Genomic DNA, 17771 nt, shown 5'->3' with positions numbered 1-17771 from the left:
AGACCACCAAGAGCTGGAATGGATGAGCAGAGGTGGAGCAGGCACTGCAGGCCCATGGGAATTAAGCAGGACCTTAGAGGGATGATCCTGTGTGCTTGAGGGGAGGAAAGGTGATGGAGGGGATGGAGGTGATGAATACAATCGTTGGAGGCAACACAGACAGAATACAGAAGGTGCCAAAGATAAACAAAGCCAGATATTACTTAGAGTGATAAGGACAGATTTTTAATCAGCAATATACTATTGCAATAGGGAAAAGGGTCCAGCAGGAACTGAACTCAATTTTGATTTGTACAGAGGTGACTGGGCATTTTAAAGGGAGGATGAGTGACTAGGGAGGGGATGAGCGGAGGCTCAAGGATGAAGTGGAGAATGACAGTAAGCTGGAAGGAGTCAGTCCCTGGGAAACCCGTCTGGGTTTGCTAACTGGTGCTTATTAAAGTTGGGCTCCACCCTCCCACAGAGTCTGGAGGCAGGAACCCCATCTTCAGGTCTTGGCTGGAACAAGGAGTAAATTCTTTTAACAGCGCTGAGTTTTCTCAGGCAGGCACTTTAAGGCAGGGGCTAGGGTCATTCCCAGGATACAGCCTTGAGCTGTTTGTTAGAAACTATTTTAGTGTTTGTTCAAGTCTTCACAGGCCAAGGTTGAGAAGAGGACCCGGAGGAGCCTGGCTAGAGTCTGGTCAAGGAGAGAGTCCCTGACGGAGAACAGCTTCTAGCTGGCCGGGCACTGACAGAGCTCTCTACGTGGAAGAGCAGTGGATTGATCGGATTGATAATGAGGTCAAAAATCAGGCTGGTGATTTTGAACTCTCCCTAAGAGGTAGTGAAAGCACCCATCCCATTTTCCCCAAGACTGAGGGCTTTCCCACGATGGGAGACATTTGGTGCTAAAATGGGGAAAATCAGGCCAACAAGGACTTGTTGATAATCCCCCTACGTGGAGGCACCAGGCTTCCAGGGAAGACGATTGAACAGGAAGACAGTGTGTGTAAGAGTTAGTGGTTTTGGGTGATTCCTCCCACTGTAACACTTAAGACCTCAAGATTACCTGGCCCTTTGGTGGGTCAGGTTGTGTGGCTGGTCCCTGCATCCTGGTTTGCTAGTTCTGGCAATAAGTCAATGTTGCAAAGTTTCTGAGCTGAGATGGGTCTGCCTACTTTGTTTTGAGAACCTCGAACAGACAAGAGTGTGCTTGTTGAACTGCTGGAGAAGGTAAGACCTTCTAGATCTGCATTTAAGGAATAGTGAGGAATTTGAAGAATTTCAGTGCAGAAGGACTGGGTTGGAATTCCCTCGCCACCAATATCTAGCTAGACATGCGACCCTGTACACTGCTCTTAACCTTCCCTAAGCCTCAGTCTCCTCATCTGTAAAATAGAGATAAAAACGTCTCGAGCTCACAGGGTTACTGACAGAAGTGAGATTATGTGTGAAAGGTTACCTGGAATCTATTAAACATTCAGTGAGGAGCAGCCACTGTTACAAGAGCGGTGGTTGTTTTTGTTGTTATGTGTGGGAAAGAAGCATGATTTTATCCACAGTGTTTAAAGGTCAACATCCTGAAACATTTCCACTGGGTTAGATTTTGAGGTGAAATAAACCAACATGAGGAATCTGTCACATAAATAGAAGCTGACCCTGGGTCCTTCAGACTTATGTAATGGCCACTCAGAGAATTCTGGAAAAACAAAGTAGACTAGTGAAAAATGCTGTATTGCCCCTAGGTGCCATCCATCCGAGGGAGAGCCCTAACCCCAGATTTTACTTTCTGTGTGAGAGGAAGGTTGAAAGAAGGGGAACAAAATTCAGTTAACAAAAACATAATTGATTTCCAAAATCCACGAGCAGAAAGCATCATTCTTGCTCGTCAAGGAAAACTCTATCAGCATCAAGTGTGGTTAACAACACAGAGAGCTGAAACATTTATTTATGAATCTTTTAAAATATGCTTTTCTTTGAAAGCCTGGGGAACAAAGTATAATCAAATCTCTATAAAATATTGACACCAGATTATTGCTGCAGTAAGGAGCAAAATCCAAAGCAAGTCACCTGTCACCTCCCCTGAGTCCAGGGAGGCCTCTGAAAGGGGACGTGTGAGCAGCTGGCTCAGGACCTTTAAAATGCCCAAGTGTGCCCAGGCCACAGCATTCCTGTCACCACTCTCACCACATGGGTGTCTCCATCCGGCCCACCTGGCCTCCACCTGGACTCACAGCCTCCAGAGAACCCAGGGTTTGTCACTTGGAAAGTTTAGTACCAGACTTGACCTCTCTAAAGCTTCAGTTTTCTCAGCTGCACAGTTGGAAAGACAACACTGACGGCCCAGGATTCTTCTGAAGATGAGGAGGAAGTGCATGCTAAGTCCTTTAGTTCAATGCATGGCACACAGTGAGCCCCAGTGCCTTTTTCTATCTGTCCTCTGTCCTCTTAGGCCCCCTGACTCTTCCAGACTCTCAACTCATACCTCTTCCTAGAACATGATGGTGCTGATTTAGCAATTCTGTCTCATTTCATGAGTATCCATTTATCCTACCACACAACAACAGGGTAAATTCTTTACAGCCAGAGATGGCTGATCATTTAATAATAACATAGCGTGCCAACCTCATCTCTAAATCTTTACAAACATTGACTTGTTCAACAGTCATTACTCTTACAATTCCTATTTTACAGATGAGGAAACTGAGGCAGAGAGACAGAGAGATTCAGTAACTTGCCCAGGTAGCAGCAGGTCAGCTGCTGTGCTGAGATTTGAACTCACAACACCAAACTCTTAACCACCAGACCCCCTGTATTTCAGACTTCTGAGCCCCACGGTGCCGAACACATGGAAGGCCCTCCACAAAGACCCATCAACGGAAAGATGATTTAGCCAACAAGTATCACTTTGCATGTAAGGAGAGAGAAGAAAAGAGCAGTTACAGAGTATGCCCTGGGTCAGAGAGGCAACGGGGAATCAGATTATGGTCCAAAGTGTCAGATCCTACTCGTTTTACTCTTCCCACCACATGACTTTTTGAGGGACGAGCCACCTACTAATGGAAGAAGAAGAGAGGAAGGTACTGAGTGAGCCTCTGTCTGTGACCCCACACCCCATGACCCACCCACCACGTCCCGAGTGGGGTCTTCACACTTGGCGTCAGCAGTAACTACTCACTGGCTCTGGTTTTCAGGGATACTTAAGGTTGTGCACAGACAAGAGAGCCAGCTGAACTTGAGTGTACAGGCCACTCACTGGCAGGGGCCAGGGGAGCGAAACAGAGGTCAGCCCAGGTGCCTTGGGTGGCTGCCTGTAGCCAACCTTCACCCACTTCAAATAAGCATCCCAAGGATGTGAGGTTTTCCAAACAACATGCTGCTTCTGGGGGCTGCAGAACTGTCACCGGTACAGCTCTTCACAATTCAGTCACCTAGTTTTTAAAAACTCAAGAGCATACATCTCTAATTTTACCCCTTTGCAGCCCACCGACGAGTTACTTTGTGCCACCAGGAAAACTCACTGTCGTGTAGCCTGGACACAGTCTCAGGGGCCAGGGATTGGGTTCAAATCTCAGCTCCTGAACTTGGTAGCTGGGGGACACTGGGCTTTGTGCCTCAGTTTCCTCATATTTAAAAGGATAGTAATCACAGTACCTACCTCATAGGCTTGTTTTGAGGATTGGATGAGTTGGTGTGTACGTACATGTATTCTACATATGTGTGTACAGGCATACCCTGATGTGTTGTGCTTCACAGATACTGCATTTTTTACACATTGAGGATTTATGGCAAACCTACATCAAGCAAGTCTGTTAGCGCCATTTTTCCAACAGCATTTACTCACTTCATGTCTCTGTGTCACATTTCAGTAATTCTTGCAATATTTCAAATGTTTTCATTATTATTATAATATCCCTTATGGTGATCTGTGCTCGGTGATTTTTGACACTACTATTGCAAAAAGATTACTACTTACTGAAGGTTTGGATGATGGCTGGCATTTTTTAACAGTAAAATATTTTTTAATTAAGATGCATACACAGTTTTAAAAGTATAATGCTATTGCACACTTAGATGGCAGTATAGTGTTAAACATAACTTACATGCACTGGAAAATCAAAAAATTGGTATGAATCGCTTTATTGTAATATTTGCTTTATTGTGGTGGCCTGGAACCAAAACCACAATATCTCTGAGATCTGCCTGAATTTATATACACACATGCAGAAACACATACATATATACTCTCTAAGTATACATACATATAACTATATCTGTATAATTATATACAGGTGCAAATAACTATACCTGCATAATTATGTATTATATAATATATATGCTATATATGTTATATATACTGCATATATTATATGTATACATAGTACAATATACATTATATGTAATTAGATATATTATAATTTTATATATTATATACTATATGTGTAATATGTAATATATACTATATAGTGTAATACATTCTATATATTGTGTATATAGTATAATATATAGTATAGTATAATATACTATATATTATATTATAATATATGTAATTATATAGGTATAGTTATGGGTTGAATTGAGTTCCCCCAAAATTCATATGTTAAAGTCCTAACCCCCAATGCCTCAGAACGTGAGCTTGTGTAGATATAGGGTCTTTATAGAGGTAAACAAGTTAAAATGGAGTTATTGGGGTGGGCCCTAATCCAGTATGGGTGGTGTCCTTTTAAGGAGGAAATCTGGACACAAACATGCATAGAAGGAAGACAACGTGAAGACACAGGGAGAAGATGGCCATCTGCAAGCCATGGAGGGAGACCAGAAACAGATTTTCCCACACAGCTCTCAGGAGGCACCACCATGCTCTCAGACTTCTAGACTCCAAAACATGAGAAAATAAATTTTTGTTGTTGAAACAACCCAATGTATGTGTAGAGAGAGAGGGAGGCACCACCACTCAAAAAGGTATCCAGCACATGTAAGTGTCAGTACTTAACTATTAGGTACTCATAGTAGTAAAGATGTTATTAATCTGAAAGTCTGTAGTTTTACACTGCACGTTAAAAACTCAGACCTGTGGATACAAAATCACATAAGAGGATCTAAAAGATGAGGGCCATCCACATGACCACCGCTGAAACGCCAGGCCAGCCAAGTTCATCTCTTCAGATCTGGATCCAACCATAAGAGCTGCACCATAATGAGTAATAATGTGGACTCTCTCCAGCTTGCTCTCAGTCCTTAGTGCTTCCCTTTGACTCTTATAAGCCCCAGACATGAGCCAATGTCATCACTGATGTAATGTTAAAACAAACATTTCCTACTGCTCCTCTTTCCAGTTCCGAAATGACTTGAATAGAAATGTATTCTGTTACATCAAGGCAGGCTACCAAAAAAAGAATATTATAGTACAGAGCCAATTATCTGTGAATTTGTTTCAGTATTGCGCAATCAAATCACAATGCAGACATTTGGGACTGAGGGTGATGGAAGGTTGTAACTGCCATCCATAACCCCTTATTGCATATTTTTGTGTTCACCAAAACAGTCTCATTTTCCCTCATTGACTGTTTATTAGAAGTAAATTATAAACTAGAACTCTTGGTGTAATACAGATTTACGCTAGTTCAAAATCCTGATTCTGACGTGCGTCATGAATTAGAGACCTGCAGGAGATGATGTTTGGAGAAGAGGGGAATGGTGAGGGTTAATTTTATGTGTCAACTTGATTGAGCCACAAGGCACCCAGGTATTTGATGAAACATCTTTTCGGGAGTATCCATGAGAGTGTTCCTAGGTGAGGTTAACATCTACATCAGGAGACAGGAAAGCAGACCACCCTCCCCAGTGGTGGAGGACCCTCACACAATCCACCGGAGGCTTGACTAGAACAAAAAAGCTGAGTAATGGTGAATTCTCTCTCTCTCTCTCTGCCTGACGCTGAGCTGGGACATGGGTTTTCTCCTGCCTTTGGGCTCGGACTAGAACTTACACCATCAGTTCTTAGTGGTGCAGCACTGATAAATGAAACAGACCGGGGGAAAAAATTCTTACCCAAACCCTAACCCTTACTTTAACCAGATCTTCAGATGCAGACTAGAGCTCACCATTGGCACTCCTGAGTTTCCAGCTTGCTGACTGTAGATCTTGGGACTTGGCAGCCTGCCTAATCACAGGAGCCAATTCCTTACAATATGTTTCTTGATGGAGACAGAGACAGATATCCCACTGGTTCTGTTTCTCTGGAGAATCCTGAATACTAGCACAGTGGTTGCTCCATTACTGGTTAATATTCCCTACATCACACTCTTAGGGAGAAACTGCTTTTTGAATTTCATTCAAATGAACGTTGCCGCCTGTAGGCACCATTGCTCTGTTCCTTCCCTTCTGGAGAATGAGGATGGCGGCCAGGAAGCTCAGACACAAGGTTTTGCTCAACCACAGGGAGAGTACTGGCTCTTACCTTACAGCTGGCCTCTTTGCTTTCCCTTTATTTCATGGCTGCACTATGGGTCATGAAACTGGCTTCCTAACACCAAATTCTTTTTGGAAAAGGGTAAGTACAGTCAGTAAGTAATTTTGCTTCACCTGTAGATCCAAATTTCATCTGCATCTTCCTTCTTATATTAGTGGTTGGGTATTTTCCATGAAAGAAAGATGTGAACAACATTTGACTTTTCTTTTCCCACTCTTCTCCCTTCTACCTGAAGGTAATTCCTCCAGACTAAACAGAATAACGTAAAAAAGTATGATTTGAAAATGTCACATCACCTGATAGTTTCTGAAGCATCCCTAGTGTTCTTTATAATTATTTTTAACTGTAGGCTCAACAGGCAGATATATTGGCTTATCTCCTCCTGCCCAGGTTCCTGAAAGACAAAACATAGCAATTACTGTTAAAGGAAAGAATTACAAAAATCATGCATCTTTAATGAAAAGCACAGGAATAGAAATATTATTATCTAGCTCGGCTTGTTCCCAGTTTGAGCCTCTCATGAGCCTGTCCTGCTAGTAATTCTGGGGGGAGTGGACAGAACCCTGTACTGGGGGTCAGACTCCAGAGGTCAGGGTCCTATTCCAGTCCTGCCCCTGCACTTAAGCAGCTAGATGGCATTGGGCAAGTCGATTGTTCTTTGCAGATCTCAGTCACCTGTAAAATCAGGGGGCTGGAATGCCTCATGATTCAGACAGTTCAGCATAATGGTTAAGGTATGGGTCCTGGACTAGACAAAGTAACCTTGGATGAGTTACTTAACTCCTTGTTTCTGTTTCTTTACCTGTGAAATGGAAACAGTAACAGATTTCCCTCAAAGACTCCTTGTGAGATTTAACCAAATTAATACGTGTAAAGTACCCAGAAGGGAACCTAGCTCAGAGGCCTTCTTTAAATCATAGCTTTTATGATTATCCCCAAAGTGCCTTTTCATTTTAGAATTATTCAACTCTATGACTCTGATACTTCCCCTAAAATTCTTAGTATTTTGGGATTTCACCATTGAGACAGAAAATGAACACAGAAGGAAAATACTGAAACTGAAGAGTCACATTTTTCTCTCTTTATCAATACATTCATGGAAAGTTAAAAGTCATAGACATTTCCTAAGTATCAAACGCAGATAAAACAGACAGACCATGGATGTAAAATGAGCGATATCACAAGGTAGAAGGCTTAAAAGAGGTGGGGGGAATAAACGTTTTGTCTTTCAAGAGATGGAAACAACGTGCACTGAGCACCCAGTATCTGTTGGGTACTCTATAACCTCATTGCATTAAACCCTCTAGTATCATGATGAAACAGTCGTTACCATCCCTGCTTTAAAGATGAGGAATTGGAGGCTCAAGGAGGCTGATCACAGTTCCAAAGGCACATGGCTCTTCAAAGGCAGACTCAGATTCCCCCTAGCCTACCTGCCAAGCCTGTGCTTCTTCCACACAGAAGGCCGGTTCTAGAACACAGGCATTTCCTCACACAGGATATCAGTGGTTAGGGAGAAGTTGGCTTTTATGAAAAAAAAATTATAATTTAAGTGCACCAAAAAAATTTGCTCTTTAAAAGACTCTTACATAAATTTCAATATGAAGCAAAAAATAAAATAAAATCTACAAAGTATTGTACCACTTCCTAATTTCTTTTTTTTTTTTATTGAAGTACAGTCAGTTACAATGTGTCAATTTCTGGTGTACAGCATGATGTCCCAGTCATGCATATACATATATACATATATTTATTTTCATATTCTTTTTCATTAAAAGTTATTACAAGATATTGAATATACAAGAAATTTGTGCTATACAGAAGAAATTTTTTTATCTATTTTTATATATAGTGGTTAACCTTTGCAAATCTCAAACTCCCAAATTTATGCCTTCCCACTCCCTTTTCCCTGGTAACCATAAAATTCTTTACTATGTCTCAAGTCTGTTTCTGTTTTGTAGATGAGTTCATTAATGTCCTCTCTCCCTTTCTTTCTTTCTTTCTTTCTTTCTTTCTTTCTTTCTTTCTTTCTTTCTTTCTTTCTTTCTTTCTTTCTTTCTTTCTTTCTTTCTTTCTTTCTTTCTTTCTTCTTCCTTCCTTTCTAAGATTCCATACATGAGTGATATCATATGGTATTTTTATTTCTCTTTCTGGCTTACTTCACTTAGAATGATAATCTCTAGGTCCATCCATGTTGATGTAAATGGCATTATTTATTCTTTTTTTTATGGCTGAGTAGTATCCCATTATATAAATATACCACAATTTATTTATCCAGTCATCTGTCAATGGACATTTAGGTTGTTTCCATGTCTTGGCTATTGTAAACAGTGGTGGTATGAACACTGGGGTGCATGTATTTTTTTGAATTAAGGTTCCCTCTGGATATATGCCAAGCAGTGGGACTGCTGGATCATATGGTTAGTATATTTTTAGTTTTTTAAGGAATCTCCATACTGTTTTCCATTATGGCTGCTCTAAGCTACATTCCCACAAGCAGTATAGGATTCCCTTTTCTCCACATTCTCTCCAGCATTTGTTAGTAACAGGAAAGTAAGAATAGTGGTCGAATTAAGGATTGCAATGAGTAGATCACTGGAATGCAGTGGGAAAGACTTTGCAACCAGATGACCTAGGTTTTAGTCCTACTTTTGACAATTATTAGCAGGGTACAGTCACTCTCACAGATTTGACTAAAGATATCTGCAGGGTCTCTCTTCTAATTTATGAAGTTGGATTAAAAGATGTGAAAGCCTCCAATTTCTGTACTGCTAGCTCTAATTATTTGGTTTTGTCTTAACAAAAAGAGTGTTTCTAAAGTGTCATACAAATTTGAACACTCAGATACAATCAGAAATAGCAACACTACAAATTCATTCAGGACTCCTTCCATCACCAGGAGAAACTGGGAATTCACTCCTGCCCCCAGACCTTGGCCATGAGGTTCCATAAGTATCTACAAGATCGCAGGCATTTCTCCCCAAAACAAGTGCTAAGGCAGAAGGAAGCAGACACCAGCTCCCCTCGCTTTTCTTCTTTTTTGCATCTCCTGTATCTGGCATTGTGGTATACTCAATAAATGTTCAATAAACCATTGCTGAATGAGTGAATGAATCTCTGAATTGCATTTATCTGTGCCTGGGTACAGAGCCAGCTACATAATTCATGGAGCTCAGGGCAAAATGCAAATTAAGCCCCCCTTGTTCAAAAAGCAGGAAAAAAGTGATGTTAAAGGTACTAAAATATAAAGCTTTCTCCTTTGTTTTGTGGTCTCTCTCTTCACCTGTCATTTGTTATTTAATGTCATTCTAAATAAAGAAAAAATTAAATTTAAATTATTAGCAAAAAGCTTGTTCATCTTTATATTGTATAGAGCTAGCTTTATTTCCTTTTAAAGATGACATTTATCTTTATTGTTTATTGGTTTTTCTGATGACAAAAGAAACAGTCTATGGTTGAACAGAATTCCAACCTTACAAAAATATATCATGTAGAAAGTGATTGCCCCTTATAATAATGCTAGCTTTAAATGCAATTATAAGAGACTTCACAAGTCACATACCTAAGAGGTCAGCCCAGACTGGGTACGGTCCTAACAAATCAAGGAATAAATGACAAAATTCAGGTTATCTACTGGCATGAGCTTACACAACAGTAGCAAGCAAAGTCAAAGACATCTGTGTGTAATAGGAAGAGGTCATTGTGGAATAGCTTTCTTCAACTTGTAGTAACACCAAGAAAACCTCTCATTTAACCGATTGCAAACCAAATTTATTCCCATGGAGATGAAGTCCTTCGATAGTACATAAAATGTTCATGTAAGTTTCTATCTTCCTTAGGGGGAAAAAAAAAGAACAGAGAAAATATACTATTGATATAAAGAATTAAGGATGGAGAAAATTGCTGGATTTTATTTACTCATATTCCATTCTACCTTCGTGCATGTAAGAGGCTGGCAAGCTATTATATCATAATTATGGACTCCCCTAGCAGCTTGGGTATCAAAGGATCCTATTGTTCCAAGCCTCTGCAAACTCGTGAGCTTCCAGATTGCATCGAACAGAAAAAGAGCAGGTGCTAATTGCATTGCATATTTATACTTCCCCTCTTCCCATCACTACCCACATAATTCCCTGTGGGTTCTAATTAGCTCAGTCAGAGCTGGGGGGGAGATAAGTTTTAAGCAATTTCAAATAAATATGGGGTTTGCTACCGCCATACAATTTGGCAAAATGTTAACCTTACCCAAATACAGTTTATCTCCTGTTTCTGAAGAAACTGGATAGCATTTTTTGTTGTGCTTAGATTTAACCAAGGATAATGGCTTCTTAAATAATATCAACGAAGCTGGTTTGCATTTTGGCATTTTCCTGAAATTGGAGGGAAAAAATCCATTTTGAAAATAATTTTTGTGGGGCTCTGAAGTGACAGCTGTGAAAACAACAACCAGTAACTCTTTCGTGTTCCCTTTCCTCTCCCGTTTTATAACCAGCATTGCCCAGAATCCTTACCTTTAAATCTTGTGCACACTCTAATGGATGGTGCTTAGGTAAAAGATTTCCTAAAGGGTCATATGCTGGGAAAATAAGCTTAATTACTCCAGGTACAAATCTGTGATTTAAAGATTGGAGAAATCACTTCTTTTTTTTTTAAGTGAAAGCACCTAAAACTTCTCAAAATAAACAAGAGCAGAGTCACTTCTCCCCATCACCTCATTATTAATTCATCTGACTTCAGAATCTCAGTTCTAATCAGGGAGATGGCTCCTGAGGCTGCACTTACAATCAGCTCAGGGCAAAACGGCCTCATGCAATCACCCTCCTCAAGTCTACAGATGACTCCTAATGAAGAAAATCATTCGAAGGCAACTGATACGCTGAGACCTAGCCAGTGGTGTCTAACGGCCGGAGCTTAGGGGTTCACACCAGCTGTCTTCTCCTTAACCTCCAATCTCCATCTTGGGGAAGGAGAGGAAGACCCAGAGACTTCTACAGAGGACCCGAGGAGACAACCCAGCCCCTAGGTCGATCTTGGCTGCGGAAGGACTGAAGGTAGTCCACAAACACAGTTGGTTTTTCTTGCCTCCCTCCCCCAACCCCAATACATTGTATTTTATTGGTGGCTAATATTTAAATATTGGAAGCATTTACATAAAACTCCAGGGTGTAAGATTCTTTTGACAATTCATAGGTTCTGTAAATAGGAAGCCCACATTCTGACATGTTAAGAACTGGTAAGCATTCATTTGCAGCAACATGGATGGACCTGGAGATTGTCATACTAAATGAAGTAAGCCAGAAAGAGAACGAAAGATACCATATGATATCACTTATATGTGGAATCTAAAAAAGAGAGACAAAAGAACTTATTTACAAAACAGAAACGAGGATTCACAGACATAGAAAACAAACTTGTGGTTACCGGGGGGGAAAGGATGCAGGGATAAATTGGGAGTTAGGGATTTGCAGATACTAACTGCTATGTATAAAATAGGTAAACAACAAGGTCCTACTGTACAGCACGGGGAACTAAATTCAATACTTTGTAATAGCCTATCATGAAAAAAAGAATATGGAAAGGAATATATATATATATATTCCTTTCCATATTCTTCCAGTTACATATATATGCATGTAACTGAATCACTATGCTATACACCAGAAATTAACACAACATTGTCAACTGAGTATACTTCAATTAAAAAAAAAAAAGAATCGGTAGGTGTTGAGTCAAGGCTGCCATCTTTCACTAGAGGATGCCACCCCCACCCACCAGGCTGGTCGTTCTTTCACCTGCCTCGCTTCTAAGATGGATGAGTTTGGTTCCCTGAATCTAAAACCCACACAGATCTTCTCTGCAACTTTCTCCAGATGGTGGTTGGCCTGGTCCAAAATGCCAGCCCATAAAGAGAGAAAGAGATATAAAGCAGAAGCTTTATAGAAACTTACATAGAGGAAGGATCGGGCATCAGCACGCCCTCATTCCATACATAACTGTTGAGAACCCACCATGTGCCTGGTACAGTTAGAAGAGCTCGCGATGCTACAGCAACAAGACAAGGTCCCTTCCCTCCCTCACCAAGCTTCCTCTCGCTTGCGAGGCAGGCACTAACTAGAGAAACAAACATGCATCACATCTGACAAACGGTGAGTGCTGAGAGACTGAGTACACAAACAGGCGATGGCCAGAATATATACATAAATAGAACTCTGACATACAACCTGCAGCAGCCTGTCCAGGAAACCAACCCAGGAAGCCAGCCTGCTATCATCAGACTTGTAGGAGGTCAGACCACTATCTCTAGTGATAGCTCACAAGCCAAACAATAACCCTGTAACAATTAGCCCCAAATGGCCAGGCCTTGATTAATAACTGGCAGCTTCCCTAATGTTTGCCCCTGCTTCCAACGTAGGACCAACCAGAGAAGCAAATATAGCCTTACCCATTCACGCACTACACCCCTTCTAGGTAGCCCACCTCCAGCCTCCCTAGGACATCAGCCTCCAGTCAGGTCATACATGAAGCCTTCCCATTTTTTCACAAGAAAGCTTTCCCACTCTGCCTGCCTTTGAATCTCTGCCAAATACAAGGGATGGAGCTGACTCCCTTGCTGTAGCAAACTCTGAATACGTGGCCTTTGCTTGTTCTCATTTGGGTTCTCATTTATTTCCATAGGCCTCTGAAGCAAAATAAATTAAAGGAACAGAGTGATGAGCAGATGGGGTGGTTGGAGAAGAGGTGACGTTGGAAATGAGAAGACAGGAGGCGGGATGGAGGGAGCCATATCACTCTGATGGAAAAGCATCCCAAGGAGAGGGAACAGCAACACGGAGGCCAGTGGGAAAAGAAGCTGGTGTGTTCTAGACTCAGTGAGCAGAGGAACAGGGCACAGAGAGAGCTGGGGGAGGAGAGTGGAGAGGCAGGAGATGCCAGGTGGCATGGGGCCTGTCGGCCATGGGAAGGAATCTGGATTTCCTCCTCAGTGTCACAGAAAGGCACTGGAAGTTTCTGAGCAGGATGGTAACATATCCAGAATCTGCACTACACCTGCTGCATGGAGAATAGCGGGCAAGGGAGGAGTTGACAGAGAGGTTCCAGATGATGGCAGTGATCCATGTGAGAGGTGGTGGCCACCAGGATCAGCACACAGCAGTAGGGGCGCTGGACATGACCAATTTGGGATACAAACATTGCTGAGATGTTGAATATGACGTGACAGAGAAAGTAAGGTGTCCAAGATGACACCTATTCCTCCTTCCTCCTATTTTCCATCCCAAATTAGTAATTTTTCCTGCCACCATCCCCAACACTCCCAGTACGCCCTCTTCAAAGTCATCTGCCCAGCACTACAACCAGATATTGATCAACGTGGCCAAGAGTGGATGAGGCTGAATACAAGGCCTGGGAATTTCTGAGGAGAGACAATGGGAGTGGTAATAGCCAAGCCAGGGTGGTCTTGGTGTGTAAAGTTCTCAGGCCTCTTACCTGAAGGCTGTACCCAAGTCAGGAAACCTCCAGGCCTCCAAAAGCACTTTCCTTCAAAGGGCCCAAAGCTTTTCTCTCTTATTTCTCACTCCCCTTTCCTGGTGGTGCCAGGACCTGGTGGCCGACAGTGTTGGTGCCCAGTTTCTAACCCCATCTCCATGTCTGTGTGAGCCAGCCTGACTTCCAGCCACCTTTTGGGGCTAGAGGGTCCTGGGAATGTGAATGCCTCCCGCACCCCTCATCCGCACCTACCCCCCCACCCTACCCCACACAGCAGCTCTAGACTAGGCCTGGCAGGTGGTGGGTGTAAACTCTAGCCATCTCACCCCTTGGCCAGGGTTGTTTTGAGGTGTGGGTTTTGCACCATTTTCAAAGTGCCCCACTATGGTAGCCAGCCTGACAGCACCCTTCCTGTCTCGCCTCTCTCTCACCTAACACCGCCCTGCCAGGTCAACAGCTTGCCCTTGAATTCTTGGATCAAAGGTAGCTTCTAGGGGACCCAAATTCAGACCACTTGCTATGACCTGGCTGTTTGTGTCCCCCCAGAATTCAAATGTTGAAAATCTAATTTTCTTAAGGTGATAGTATTAAGAGGTGGGGCCTTTGGGAGGTGATTAGGTCATGAGGGTAGCATTCTCATGAATGGGCATTAGTGCTCTTAAAAAAAGAGAACCCACAGGGTTCCCAAACCCCTTCTACCATATAAGGACACAAAGAGAAGTCAGCAGTCTGCAGCCTAGAAGAGCACCCTCACCAGAACCTGACCTTGCTGGCACCCTGATCTTGGATGTCCAGCCTCCAGAACTGTGAGAAATAAATTTTGACTGTTCATAAGCCACTGTCTATGATATTCTGTTATAGCAGCCTGAAGAACTAAGACAAGACCTACAACAGATTTTTTTTTTTAATTCTTAGATAGTATCCATGTATTGCAAAACAAACAAACAAATCGCCTCCAGGCCATGGTTTGTAAATACCACAGCCTACTAAACGGAACCATGCCCCTTGGAGGAAAGGCTAATTCCAGAGCTGGGGCAGGGAAAATACAAGACGGTCATGGAACACCTTATACCAAAAAGTGAAGAAGTGCTCAAAGAAGGATGAGAACATGTGAAAAGGACACAGGCAGCAGCTTTGAGGGGCTCCCACTGGCTAAATTTGGGACAATCAGAGTATGAAAATAAATTTTTAAAAATTAATGTATTATAATCCACTGAATAAAATAAGAGTATATGAGTCTATCCAGATGATTAAATAAATAAACATGAAAAAGGGAGCGCTCTTCCTTTTAGTAGACTATTGACTAATAAGTATAGAAGGAATGATAGCATTAGTAAAACCATCACAGCAAAAAGGCAAAAAGAAAAAAAATCAACAGTGATGCTAAAGCAAAAAAAAAAAAAAAAAAAAATCTAGAAAGTTTGATGAGGAATGGGATATTTATGTGGTCTCAAAGTATCTCCCCACATTATTAATTACAAAGGGAAAAACAGGATCTACATGGTAGAGAAAATGGAATAAAATAAAGACCACTCCCTTAGACATGGCCAAAGATCTTCACTCATTCCTTAGTAGGAAAGGTATGGGGAATAAGATAAGAAACTCAGCGACTGGATCACTTACATCTTTGTTATATATGCCATGCTTACGTCAGTGTGCTAGCTACATGTACACAGGGGTAGGGTCATTTCTAACTACTTCCTTCCCTTTTTTTTATTAAGCCTAGGTTTTTGTTAGAGAACCATGCCACATTCAGATGAGCCCTACCTGATTGTTCTTCAAAGACACCAGTGTTCGGGGTTGAGAGGCAACGGAAGAGGCTGTGAATGAGCTGATGGAGTCCTCACCGTTGCCAATGGCTCCAGGGCAGCTCTGGTCATTTTCAGTCCCTCAATGAATATGCTACCCTTTGTTTGTTGCTTAAATCAGCTTCCTACCCTGTTTTATCTGCCTAATATTTAAGGATCAAATTGTAGCATAACTGTCTTTCTCTGCCTGCCTTCCTCCCAACACAAAAGGTCAGGGCTCTTTACATTTTCTTTTTTCAAACCAATTCATTGATGTTTATCATGTTAGTTCAGAAATTTTCCGATTTTTTTTTTTTTTGGCTGCATGTGGTGGGCTGAATGTTGCCCCTCCCCCCAAAAGATATCTCTAAGTCCTCATCCCCAGAACCTGTGAATGGGACCTTATTTGGAAAGCGTATTTAATTGCAGATGTAATTAAGTATCTTGAGATGAAGAGATTATCCAGCATTATCTCTGTAAACCCCAAATGCCATCACGTGTCCTTATGAGAGGCAGAGGTAAAGTAAGTCAGAGAAAGACAAATATTATATGATAGCACTTATATGTGGAATCTTAAAAAAAAAAGATACAAATTCTATTTACAAACAAAAGCAGATTCACAGACATAGAAAACAAACTATGGTCACCAAAGGGGAAAGGGTCGGGGAGGGATAAATAAGGAGTTTGGGATTAATAGACATATTACTATATATAAAATAGATAAACAAAATAGTCCTCTTGTATAGCACAGGGAACTATATTCAATTTCTTGTAATAAAATATAATGGAAAAGAATCTGAAAAGAAAAAATATATATGTGTGTATATGTATAACTGAATCACTTTGCTGTGCACCTGAAACTAACATTGTAAATTAACTATACCTCAATAAAATTTTTTTAAATTAAAAAAGAAAAGAGAGAGGGAAAGGCAGAGGGAGATTGGGCACACATCTACAGAAGAGAAGGTGATAGGAAGACGGAGCAGAGAGATGCTGCCACAAGGTAAGGAGTGCCAAAAGCCACCAGAAACTAGAGGAAGGAAGTAATGATTCTCTCCTAGATGGTCTAGAAAGAGTGTGGTCCCACCCACACCTTCATATCAGACTCCGCGTCTGTCTTTTTAAGTCATCCAGTTTGTGGTCAGTTGTTACAGCAGTCACAGCAAACTAACACATAGTAGAACCTTTCTTTCAAATGACATCGTCACAACCCCATATGCAAAACAGGACCAAAGGAGAACTACCGTCAAACACAGGTAGGTAGCAGTAGCCTCCCATCACGGGCCATCTCTCCCCTCCTACCTCCTCCCACAGACCTTCCTACTCTCCCAGGGACCGGGGACACTGAAGGCACCCTCCCAGTGGCCAAGGAACAGCAAAGTAGCTCTATAGGACAGAGGTTAAAAACCACTCTTCTAAATCATCATCATAGTCAGGATTCTAATGCTTTCACTCCCTGGATGTGCATACCATCTCCTAGGTGTCTGCTTTCTTCTCCTTGCTTTTTCTGTTTAACCAATCCTTGTATTACACAAGTGTCCTTTGGAAAAGTTTTATAAGCATAGGCATGTGGGTTGCACAGCTGGCTTCAGTCTCTGAGCCACAGCCTCTGGAACATTCTTCTGGTAATGACAGCTCATTCTGGGTCCTGTCCCCTGTTTTAAACTTGTGATCAGGTGTCTTCCTCTTTTTCTCAGCCTCCAGTCTTGATTCTACCTCCACTCCCAGGGCTTGTCTTTGCTCTGTTTCAGAACTTTCCTTTTCATCTCATTTTATGTTTTTCAGCCATGGATTCCTGATCTTGACCCTGGCTTGTGGTTTCATTTGTGCATACTCTGAAGCTCTCCTGCCCGTCCTGAGGCACCTGCTCCAGACCACATGTTACTTCCCCACAAAGTCAGCAGGTGTTTCCTGCCATCCCATCCAGGTTTTCTGAAGCCAGTAGAACCCTTCCTTCAAGTACCATCCAAAGCTGATTCTATATGTTTCACAAGTCATAATTAACAGTCAAGATGCAGAGGCAAAATCACTTGCCTTATAAAAAC

General features: G+C 41.8%; 1 long non-coding RNA gene across 2 annotated transcripts in view; it reads right to left on the bottom strand.

The window, feature by feature from the left end:
• The window catches only part of LOC116663593, a 79919-nt gene that overhangs the window by 44172 nt on the left and 17976 nt on the right, over nt 1–17771 (bottom strand). For both annotated transcript variants that reach the window (XR_004319807.1, XR_004319806.1), the window contains exon 2: nt 6751–6848. This is a non-coding gene — a long non-coding RNA (uncharacterized LOC116663593). The remainder of the gene's footprint in view (nt 1–6750; nt 6849–17771) is intronic.

This window comes from Camelus ferus, chromosome 5, assembly GCF_009834535.1.
Source record: "Camelus ferus isolate YT-003-E chromosome 5, BCGSAC_Cfer_1.0, whole genome shotgun sequence".
In the NCBI taxonomy this organism is placed as follows: domain Eukaryota; kingdom Metazoa; phylum Chordata; class Mammalia; order Artiodactyla; family Camelidae; genus Camelus; species Camelus ferus.
Note: the sequence above shows the minus strand (reverse complement) of the source record. Positions and strands in the feature narration are given on the sequence as shown.